Raw genomic sequence first — 12123 nt, 5'->3', positions numbered from 1 at the left:
GAAAACCAGCCTGTTCCACTTTCCTGCAGAACAGTAAAGTCAATGATAAGTTTTTATTGTAAGGACAGAACAAGCACTAGATAAAAAGTTCAAGCGGAAGGAAAGAAGTGGGAGAGCCTACTGCATAAGGATAAACGAATCCCCAACAATCTTAGCAGAGCTGAGAGAGTGGCCTGTTTTCGGCTAGTAAAGTGATCTGCTCCAAAAACACCCCCATCGAATTGGCATCGTTGATTCCCCGAAATGTCCTCTATGTAACATGGGAAACATGGAAGGAGACCATCTTTTAATGTGTATTGGTCTAGAAGATCTTGGGCAGGATGTGCACCAACTAAGAGGAAGAGTAAAATTCTATTGGGATGCAAGAGAGAAAACGGCGTAATAGCCCACTTCCTGTGGTGTAGAAAAAAAAAAAACTTTAGTACTTTTTAACTCCTGTAATATTAGTCCTCCCTATCATGAAGAAGAAAAAAAAAGTATTAGTATAATTAACACGTTGTTTCGATACTTGTATTTTGAACTAATACTAATAGCTTTCATTATGGAACAGGACCCTGATAGTCTATGTCTTACCCCGACCTAGTTTTTATCCTTGGTACTCTCTTGCTAGGAATGCTCATATTTTCGCAAATTTACTTTACTTTAAATAGTTATCAATTAGGTTTTCTAGAGTTTTGGTAATTTTAAATATATGGAGCTTCGAATGACAAATTATTTTTTATTCTCCCTAACTGTACTTGATAGACTCATCAATTTTGACTAGTGATTATACATGGTTTTCATTAAGGTAATAAAAACATTAGGGTGAAATAATCGAATTTTTTCTACTCTAGGGCTCATCACATTTAAAACAACGAGAAAAACTCTTAACGAAGGACGGGAAAATTAGTTGGCGTGAGCCAAATAGTAGAAGAAAATTATTTATTGTGAAACAAAGTTTCGCTCCACTTTGCTGAGCTTTCAGTTAGCCCTAATGAATACCCTGAAAAGTGGGGCGAAACGTTGATTAACAATAAATAGTTTTCTTCTTCTTATTATATAATACATTTTTTTTAATAATCGAATTATTCCACGATTATCGTACTCCAATTAATAATAACCAGTTAGGGCCATGAGGTTGCAATGATAGCTGCACAGCTCATCGCAGACAGCACCGGTGCATGCGATAGGTGGCAGCTGCCCCCTCCAAAGGGTTCACCACTTTTTGTTGCCACCCGCGCCAGAGGAGCCCATCTGCCACACACGTGTCACATCTAATATTCAATACCTGACTCTATTTCCGTCTCCTTCTGCCCTCGCTTCCGCCAGGGATTGCTTATTCCGGTACCGTCTTCAGAGATACGGCGGTTACGAACCTCCCTGCGGCTAGGTGCATTGCTTTTCAAAGGTGCGACTAAGTGTGATTTACTGGAGTATATATGCAGAAACTGCAGGCATACCTTGAAGAGAGCTTTTGAAACCCTAGGGAGATATATAATAAAATAATTCAGATTTATACAGTCCAAGACATTACCTTACACAATACCTATAACCCATTTTGCTTTGGACTTAGTAAAGAAATTAAAAGCCATTTCAACAGAGGTACAAAAACAATTATTGAAAAGCTTAGTGTCATAACAACATTAAACCAAAGAAAATGATTTGTGAAAAATGACATCGCATCTAGAATGGAACATACTAACAGATGGCTAAGATATTTGATATTAGTGTACGATCTCGCCAAACAGATTTTCAACAACACAGACGAAATAACATATTATGTATCAACCTAAGAAGATACATGTTTATCTTGTGCCGACGATGAAATCATGACATCACTTGGCCGGGTAGAATCACATTATAAACATGTGTTTGAATTTTTTTCATTTTCACCCATCAATTAATTTCACTTACGGTTATCGAATAAAAACATATAGATTTTATTTTAAACTCTCAATTTTGTTTTATTTATATATTTCTTGATATTAACATCTGTTGCTATTAAATCAGTTTACATATTATAATGCACAATAGATATGATGATATTAGAAATGATCCAGTGAGGTCAGTCAGTATGCATAGGCAAGCATTACCTTCGCTTTGGATTGCCTTATATTATATTTAAAAAACATGACTAAAAAATAATAATAAAAAAAAAATTTTAAAGGTAAATTTGGTATTGTTGTCATAGCATAATAAATTGTATAATAAAAGAGAAAACAAATTAGACAGAGAAATAGGCTTAATAGCCTCTTTCCTGAGGTGTAGGAAAAAAAAATGTTTTCCAAGTTTCCTTTTTTTACAAAGTGGATTTAATGTGTACTTAAGGAATTATTTCCTCAATTCTGATTGATATATTAAGTAATTAATAAGTAAGTAAATGTATTATTTGAACTCAAAATAAATTACATTAGCTTCAATAAATTTCTCTTAACAATCAAAAATGGTTTTTATCTCTTGTTTGAAGTAACGTTTTTTCTTTAAAAAAACAATTTTTCTTTGAATATATATATTTTTTATTACTTATTTAATGATATTTACAGCTGTTTTTACATAAAAATACATCCAGTAAATTTGATTTAAGATCATAATGGAGTGTTACTGGCATGTAGAGAAACTACCCATTGGTAGCACTCTAATAATATTTCTACATTAGAAGGTCTCGAGGTCATCTTCTTTTCACGCGCCTCGGAGGATTGTCTGGAATGGGTGAAGAAGTAAAGTTAGAAACTAGTTGGTTTGGGTGGTCAGGAAGTTTATAATGGAAGGAATAATATCTGGTTTGGGCTAGAATATTTAATTTTGAAAATGAGTCAAACGCTTTTAAAGTGGTCCAGAATCGGGACGCTTTATTGGGCTGCAAGAGCCATCATGGTGGAAGAGCCATGACCCTGCGGCGTAGGGAAAAAAACATGATATAAAATTAGAAACAAGTCCGGTGAAGTGTGATTTTCAAAACATGTATTTTTTTCTTTTGCATTTCAGGTTTCGTTTGGTTCGCAAGTATACTCGTACTTTCTTAGGTTTATGAAATCACTCTTGAACAATAAATGAGATTCTCTATTTGATCTTATATTTCAGAGATATATAGATGATGTATGCACATACACAAGAAGTTTCTGGGTAAGGTATCCTAACTGAAAATACTATTGCTCATGTTTACATTTCCACAATAAAGTAGTTGAAACAAATTTATTTATTTAATTATCTAAATAATTCATGGAAATGAAAATCTGTAGACGCAATAATCTCCTAAGTAAAGCCTTAATGGACATACCTTCATAGGGATTTCATTTATTAATCATTATTATTATTTTATTTTATTTTTTTTGAGATCCGTAATTCTAAACGTGTCTCAGAGTTAACACCTTGTATAGATAATATATATATCGATCGATCATAATCATCTCCAATGAACAGATTAGACTTGGAACCAAGGAATTGGTTAGAGCCCGGACAATAGAATCTGAACCGGACAATAGATTGTTAAAAACATACTACATAATAAATTATGCATTCTGTTAATTTGAATATAATTGATTTAAATTTCTAACAGTAATATATATCAAAACTTACCTGGAACACAACACGTATCCCGTTTCAGAGACGTTCAAGAAGTGAAGTCACTTGACTACTTACGATGTCATGCTTGGATCCGATCTACATGATATGCCCCGTCCCGTACTTACATTGCACACTGAGACAAGGGGCAGAAAATAAAGTCCTCAACGAAGCCAAAAACGTCACAAGACCAGGTGCACTGGGTCGCTGCGTGTTTTTGGCTCTCGCCCATAAGAGATAATGGTTCTGTTTAGGGCCAAGATGGCTAACATATTATTTTATAATGCCTCGCCTCACAGCCTTCCGAATGATATATTATTATTGAAATGTAACGTATAGATCCTTTCAATTTCCAATGGCCTTTGACCGACTAGAGGAAATGATACGATCGTTTACTTGAACTAGTTCGTGAAACAACTTAAAGTATTTCTATTGGATATCATATAATATTGTAAAAATAATTTAAATATATTAAAAGCAATATACCTCTTAAATTTAAATGGTTAGTCAAATCTACTGGTTTTCCATGTTCGTAATCCTGTTTGAATGCTTATATTTATTTTTAAAAAAATTACACGAAGAACTACTCAATCAAAAACATCTTATAAGAATAAAAGTTCGATAGTATGAAACTCTTACAATATCTAATCAATAATAAGTAATAATGTAATTAAATAAAATAAAGTTATAATTAAGTAAAAATATATACCATATGAAATCGGGTACGGCTTTCTTAAATTTATAAGTTTATAAGTTTAGATTTTTTTTCTTAATCATAAAATACAATTACTAAATCTTTAGTCAGCTCAGATTTTTTCTGAAATAAGGAGTAATCATAATCTTTAGTTTAACATGTTAAATTGTAAATGGAAAAAGTTGCATTTAATTGATAAATATTTCCTTCTTTTAGCATATTAAAAGGATATAACATTTAACATGGTCGAGAGTCTGTTAAAAGGTCTGAAAAATATACAGTGAGTTGCTCCTAGTTCATGTTGTTGTTTTGAACGTTTTTAAAACTGTAATGAAGTAATGGATAAAAATAATGAAATTCTGGAAGGTTTTGAAAGAAAAGGTTTCAAAGTTGTCCAAAATATCCGCTAGGAGCTCCTCTGCATTTAACATATAAAATGGTTTGCTCACAATCCTATACTTAGGACATTTAGCATGTTAAAATGTTACTTTTAACACATCATGAATACTACAAATATTTTTTTTTTTAATACAACAGGTAAATTGAGACCTCAAAAAAAAAGATGTTTTTTTTATTAATGTTTCTTACCTCGCTGGAGCATCCGGATCGATTCAAATCGTAACGTTATTATTTGCAGTTATAAATTAATATTTGTATGTTCTATACATTTTTTTTTTTAATTTACGTATCATTTCATTTTTTCCAAGCAGGCATAACCGATTTTACCAGAAAGGTTACGCAGGAATAACCTTATTAAAGAATGTTTTTGGATTCTAGTACTTTATGTGCACTGACGTAATAGTAGAGTTTCTACAATTATAGTTCATAGAATGAGAAATAAATACGAAAAAAATATATTAATTCTTTTTTTTTGGGGGGGGGAGGCTCAATGGACCCCGATAGGATTCATATTGAAAAGAGGAATAAAATGAGAACTAACAATTTTTTTGAGCAATTAAAGATTTTTTATTCACTAAAAATTAAAAAAAACATGAAGGAATTCTGTGAAGTATGCTTACAAAAGTTTTTTTTAGGAAAAAGTAAATCATATTCTTTTTTAGCGTTGTCTGAAACCCTCAAATACTATTTTTCAAAGAAATTATAAATGAGATATTTTTCACCTTCATTTATTTGGAGCATTCGTTCAGCATTTATTCTGGTTACCAATGTAAATATAATCGGTTAAATGCATTTTATCCCATTCCCACGTTAATATATCTTTTGGAAAGCTGAAGTTCTTCTTTTTTAACCAACATTAAAAATAGATTTAGTGCCTTTATAAGGGCGAAATATTAGTTTCAAATAATGAAAAAAATTTCAAACATTTTATTTTATATCTTCGTTTCTAATTTATTTAATTCTAATTTATTTATTTACATAATATCTGGCTTTTGCTCTTTGGTGCATTTTATAGAGCCTTAAACCACTGCCATGCTTGAGTCATATGAAGTTAATTCTATATGTTACTCAAGTTACCGTTTTATTACTAAATATACACATTAATTGATATCACAGATTCAATAATGTTAATTTAATGTATATACATTCTCAAATATATCGAAGTATTGTACCGCCTGCTAGTAATATATAATACGAAACAGGTTCGGACTCAGTTTGGGGTGGAATCGGTCGGGATAATTAGCAGAGCGAGGATAGGAAAGCTCGGGTTGAGAGTAGCCTTGCCCCGTCCTATTTTTTGCCCAGTCCCGTAGCCGAGTATAATTAAATCACATTTAAAAATATATCGGCCATTCCTTCGTTGAATTTAAAATAGAACATGTTTCAAAGATAGCTACCGTGTTTCCTTCCCGTTAGTATCACACCGAAGTTACAGCACTGTCACACTTCAAACGTTAATTGACGATTGATTCGATGAAACGTTCTCATCTTTGTGTATTGACAATTCGAATGCAATCAGTGTAACTGCTGTGGGCGTGATGTTGACGTAGGCGTTCGGTTCCGAGTCTCATGTTTCCTGTCGATATGTCCAGCCAGGTACAGCTCTTACTTCTGTTGGATTTTACATACATAAAAAAACATTGTATTACCATTAGAAAAACTTTCAACAATATTGAATTGAATAAAAATAATTCAATAAAAATCTACGAATCGGATGGTCGCAATTTCCAATCCTTTTTCTCCACATAAACAAATCAGCTTGATTAGTTCATATCGCATTATTTTTTAAAACAATATATTAATTTCAGGTTGATTATATTATTATATTATTACAACCCATTTTTAGTTGCAAAAATGAACAATTAAACCGAACTCCCAAAAATCTTTTTAAGGGTGTGTTACAAGTATGGACATCGAAAAATATGAGCGTATATCTTGGGGATTTTTCCAATAGGCCCGAGACTTCAAAAAGAATGTATTCGTTTAAATTTTTTTTTTTTATTTAACTATTATTTTTTGGTATAAAAAAAAAATTACTTAAAGTAGAGATAGAAAAGTACGCTTTCAAAATTTTAATGATCTTAGGCAACTAAAATGTCTAGAAAAATATTATCACTTCAAGGAAAGTAGGTGAAACAATTTTTAAAGTAAAAAAATAAGTTCATATTGATTTTCAACCTTATTTCATATTGAAAAAAACCCGACTTAAATACTGGTTTTAAAAGATACGAAAACATATTTTTTCTATCCCTAACTTTCAGCTTTTAACCATTCCTTATAAATTAGGAAAAAGTTGTATAGTTCCTCAAGGAAACTCAACCGACCAAATTTTAATGGAATCGGATAAACATAAATTTGTAATACATACTTATTAATTATTACTATCTTATTTGTTTTGTTTTTTTGTTCATTTCTTCATTTCATATATTTTTTCACTCATGTTTACATAATTTTCAACCTCACCTTAGTTTATTTTATTGCCATCTTATTATTTTATATTGTCAACAAATTTTTAGTTGTTTTGTATCTTTTTAGACCTCATAAAACTCTGCAAATAAATAGTTGAAAATTAGTTTTTGTTTCTTTTTGGCCGCTCTCCCGACCATCTCCATCATATTTAGCTAGGGTCAATAATTTATATATATAATATTGATTTAATAATACTTTCATATAGTGTTGCAAAATAGAACCTTTCTAGTTAAAGTTTAAAATTTCTAAAACACTAGTCCCATAGATTCTATATTCCAACAATATATCAATATCTAGGTCATCACTTAGCCAATAGTTGCTGAACGGATAGCTCATATGTAAAATTAAATATAACAGGTAACCTTTAAATACCAAAGGTAGTAAAAGGTAAGACACAACACGAATTACTTTTTATTTCTACACAGTAATGCACTACTAACTCACATTTTATTTCTGTTTTAGAGGGTTCGGACAAAAAAAAAAAAAAAAAAAAAGCCAATAGACTGGCATATGGCAAAGGAAGGGCACCATTTTATATATAATTATATACATATATATATACCAATATTGTAATCTATATATTTTCAATAAAGGAGGTAAGAAAAAAAAGCCAATAGACTTTTTCGGATATTTCTTTCGGATATAAATTTACTCGAAAAAAATTATTTTTGTTTGAAAATTTTACTAAGAGTTTTTTCGGAGGAGGAGAGGGGTTGTGAATTTAAATATGAACCTTTTTTTTTTTAAAGTAATTCTGAATTCTTAATAAACTGAAATTAATCTGTTCATTTAATAGTTTATTATATCGGGATAACGTACATTTAAGAACTGTTGTGGAGTGATGTACTAGCTCTATTTGTTAGTTATACTTCATTCTTGCTCAGTTAAACTAGTATTCGTCAAAAGATAAGTGTCGAAAATAAAAAATCTGCTAGAGGAAGTAGTTTTAATTTTGTTATTTATCAAATGTGTTTTTCTGTCATTCTTATTTGGGGCACTTGAGCGAGGTAACATGGTAACAGAAAAAATTAAAAAGGTTCAGAATATTAAAATTATTGTTAATTGTAATGTTTTTCCTTAAACCAATAATCACTTATTAAATAAAAATTACCATAATTAATTTAAAAAAACAAAACAAGGGTCTATAAAGTCAACCCCAAACAAATCCTACGAAGCCAAACGTATCAATTTACAATAAATGTCAGATACTATGTTTTACAACAGACAGTCTCATTTTGTGTTCGAATTGAAACAACAAAAATAAATTTTATATATAATCTTTTCAATTTCTTGAGAATGGTTATTATTGTTTAGATAAAATAAATTGTATCCAATTAAGGTATCAAAACACTCTTTATTTCTTTGAAAAGTCCAACGTTTCGGCATCAAGGACAATCTTAGATACAAATTTACATCAATAATTCGAACATCCCACTCCACTATCCAGCAATGTCATCGTGTGGTGGACGTTGGCTCGTCTTCTTTGTAATACGAAATTCTTTTTCTATTCTCAGTCTACTGGTGCTTCTCATGGTAGTATCCTTGGTCTCATCCTCTACACCGTCTGTACAGCTAACATTCGAACCAATCCTAACACTATCCTCACCACGTATGCCGATGACACATGTGTGCTCGCAGTTAATAATAACCCATTAATTGTATTCCAAACTCTTCAATCCCATAGCACAGCCCTTGAAGAATGGTGTCGTAATTGGAGGATTAAGATAAATTCCAACAAATCCCATAAAATCACCTTTACCCTTCGTCGTAAACCTACCGACTGCCCTACAGTTTAATTTAATAATGTTACTCTTACCCCTGTCGAACAGATCCGCTACCATGGACTACATCTGGACAAACGATTACCCTGGAATCCTCACGCAAGGCTGAAAAGTCAGGAAACTGCACGTCGATTTCGACTATTACAACACTTACTAGACTAACTGTGTAAACTGATCTACATGACTGTAATAAGGCCAATCTGGACATACGGAGTTGAGTTTTGGGACTTCATTAAACCTTCGAATTCTTCTCGTATCCAATCATTGTAATCCAAAATCCTTCGTAAAATCCTCAATGTTCCTTACTTTAGTCAAAAATAAAATCCTTAATTTTTCATAAGTAACTGATATAGCCCGAACCTGATATCAATCCTTTCATTATAAATCGCTAACCACCCAAAACAACCAGTCCTTGCTTCCTTTTCCGTTCCTGATAATCCTCTGAGGCGCCTGAAAAGAAGAGGGTTTCTAGACCTTCTAAAGTAGAAATGTTATTAGAATACTAGCAATGGATAGTTTCTTTACATATCACATCAAATTTGTTAGCCGTATTTTTATGTGAATATAGTTGTAAATGTCAATAAATTAATAAAAAAAATTTTGATTGATGTCCCTAACACAGGAGAAATGAACTTTTCGATGACCTAATAGCAGAGGTTTAATATCTTGTAAGTGTTGAAATCAAAACTTCCACAGGAAAAAAATGAATGCCTAATTCTAGTAAAAATTATTTAAAGGACAATTTCAAACAAAAAGTATGCGAATTTTCTTGAAAAACCATTAAGTATATCGCTAAGTACCACGGTCACTTTAAGAATTTTCTGTTAAGGACTTAAATAACCTACAGGGACTGCCTTATTCTTCGAGATCTTTCTGAAAGAAGCCCTGTACAAACAACCTTATAAAATGACGGTAAATTCAAACTCTTTAGTTGTTCCAAGCCTTGTTTTTTTTTTATAATTTAAATTATAAATTTAAAATTTATTCCTGGGGCTTTGAAACTTCTATAAAATGTGTCCTCAACGTTTCAAGTTTCTCTACACGCCTGTAACACTCTATTTTAACTAAGATCAAATTTACTGACCAATAATTTTTTTTTTTTAGTAATTTATTTGTTGCTATTTACAACTGTATAAAATTATTTAAAACTAGTAAATTTGCTACTAGATATAAAATAACATGATACAAACACGTAGAGAACCTACCCTTTGATAGAACTCCAATCATCAATAATTTAAAAACTTTTTGCTGGCTTTTCTGCCTAGGTCACTAGTTTTATTCACAATTACCCTATTAATAATAAAATTTTACATTACAATAAATGTATAAATTGCAATTATATCTTGTTATCACAACAATATTAGAAACAAATACACTGATATCACAATACACAATAACCTAACAGTAATTTAGTTAATTCCATATTAGTACAACACTGCCCAAACTATCGTCTCCATCTTGGACACATGTGCTGTTTGGAAACAATCCAACTTTGGCGAAGGGGGTAATTAATATGAGCTGACTTCAATATATCACCTAGCAGGCGTTATTTCCCATTCGCAGTAGGTTTCGGGAGGTTCCTAGAAGTTCCGAGATAGTAGTGAGCTAGTCGTCTGGGAGTTCGTGTAGTCTCCTGGCCCAGTGCTGGAGTGCCCACTGCGTCTCTAGGTTAAATAATGACTCGTTTCAAATAAATTAGGAGGAATTATTGTATTTCTTAAAATATATTTGTCTAGAAGACTGATGTATTCTGTTATTTTGGATTTCTAGCAGGTTCTAGACCTCTTCAATGTGGGAGTATTTTCTGTGTTCTGGAAGGACCTTTTCAACAATGAGGTGAAAAATAAACTTTGCTGTCTCATCGTTTGTACTGTTTAGAATTTTGTAAAAACAACGTCGTTTTTAAGTTTTATATTGAATAACTTAAACGAAAAGGTTTATGAGGATTGACTTAGATATAGTGAAACTATCAATCTCTTATCATTAGACACCAGATTTTCGTGCAATAAAAAAATCTAAAATGTTTCTAAAGTACCCAAATGTACTTTAATCTACTTATTTATTTCATTTATAATATTGACATGTAAATATTCTCTATATTAATTCGACCATACATAAATAATTAATAACAAGACAATTTCATGTGTTCATAGACTTATTTAGTCCTTACATGGCCCATAGACCATTATCAACGAAAAACCTAAAATGTTCATACTATAAACATAATTCCTCACACACTACACTGATATTTTTTATAATTGATTTTTCATATTTAATAAAATATTTTTTTCCAATTTCCACTAATTTTCACAAGTCAATCATTTAAACAAAAATATTTATCAACGTAGTATAATAATAGTTTCTTTAAAATTTTATAAAACAGCTATCAATTTATAAAACTATATAATTTTAATGTAACAATATTAGTTATAACACTTTTACTCTTAAGAAATAAAAGTAATTACCACTATTATAAAAAAAACCTACCTTCAATAGGCTAAGAATCTTCACCTAATTACAGACCTTAATTTATTTTTAATAAATTTAACTAAATTAAATTAAGTAAGAAATTAAATTACTCTGATTGAAAATGTAGAATTTTGTCCATAGGTGAAGAGCTATGAAGAATTGTATGAAACGATTTCATATTATCTTATCAAGAAATATGCAAGGCGCTATGTAGGAAAGAGTATTTAAAATCATTTTTCCAAGCATAATTCCCATCCTAAAATTTCATATAGCATGTTCATTCACTTAGTTTTTTAATTGTGTATTTACGAATGAATATACCATTAACAACAAAACTAACAAGTATTGACTAAATATAGAAACATTTTGATTAATAATATTCAAATATATTGATATTGATCAAACCGATTGATTTTTACTTAAAATAATATACAATAGTAATATAATATAATAAAAAAAAAAAATTGAAATTCAGTCACTAAAACAGACGGAAGAAAGAAGGGGTCAGGAACCCAAGTTAAAAACAAAAACACTGAACGATCTCTTTAACAAGCTTATTCTGGAGATAAGTTTTCATAGTTACCCGAAACTACAGGTCAATACTATTTCTAGAACATTCGACGCTTCTGTTTACTTGTTTTTCTTTTTTAGATTGACGGTAACGCTTTTGTAAATGCATTGCTTTAACTCAAATTTGTAAATTTTAAACTATAAACTAAATGATATAAAAAAACAAAACAAAAATAATAAAATAAAGAAATATTGGCATAA

The 12123-nt window shown here is 30.7% G+C and overlaps 1 protein-coding gene across 2 annotated transcripts in view; it reads right to left on the bottom strand.

The window, feature by feature from the left end:
- The window catches only part of stumps (DBB domain-containing protein stumps), a 226968-nt gene that overhangs the window by 74427 nt on the left and 140418 nt on the right, over positions 1–12123 (bottom strand). The window contains exon 1 of one of the 2 annotated variants that reach the window (XM_014435286.3): positions 3556–3670. The exons of the other annotated variant lie outside the window; for it this stretch is intronic. The gene's annotated coding sequence lies outside the window, so the exon portion shown is untranslated. Of the gene's footprint in view, positions 1–3555; positions 3671–12123 lie in introns of those variants that run through there. 2 annotated transcript variants of the gene reach the window in all.

This window comes from Halyomorpha halys, unplaced genomic scaffold (assembly GCF_000696795.3).
Source record: "Halyomorpha halys isolate HHAL.00 unplaced genomic scaffold, Hhal_1.1 Scaffold1556.1, whole genome shotgun sequence".
NCBI classification, from domain to species: Eukaryota; Metazoa; Arthropoda; class Insecta; order Hemiptera; family Pentatomidae; genus Halyomorpha; species Halyomorpha halys.
This window is presented reverse-complemented; position numbering and strand designations above follow the sequence as displayed.